Here is a 235-nt window from a genome sequence, read left to right as displayed (position 1 = left end):
TCGGTAAGTTGAACCTATGTGACAACTATACTTGAAGTCACGTACATAAAAATTTATCGTAGGATGGGTGAAAGGCCGTTTTGTTGTTTGATTGTAACGAAAATAAATTGATTTATGAAAATGCTTCAATGTCCTATTGATGAGTATATGGATTGTGAATGCATGAATTGATATGAAATTGAATCGATAGGTTGGAGGAACTATGGCATGGTTCGGTATGGATGGAGTAAATTGT

This window comes from Gossypium hirsutum, chromosome D05, assembly GCF_007990345.1.
Source record: "Gossypium hirsutum isolate 1008001.06 chromosome D05, Gossypium_hirsutum_v2.1, whole genome shotgun sequence".
Lineage (NCBI taxonomy): Eukaryota > Viridiplantae > Streptophyta > Magnoliopsida > Malvales > Malvaceae > Gossypium > Gossypium hirsutum.
The sequence above is the reverse complement of the archived record's forward strand: the minus strand, read 5'-3'. Positions refer to the sequence as shown.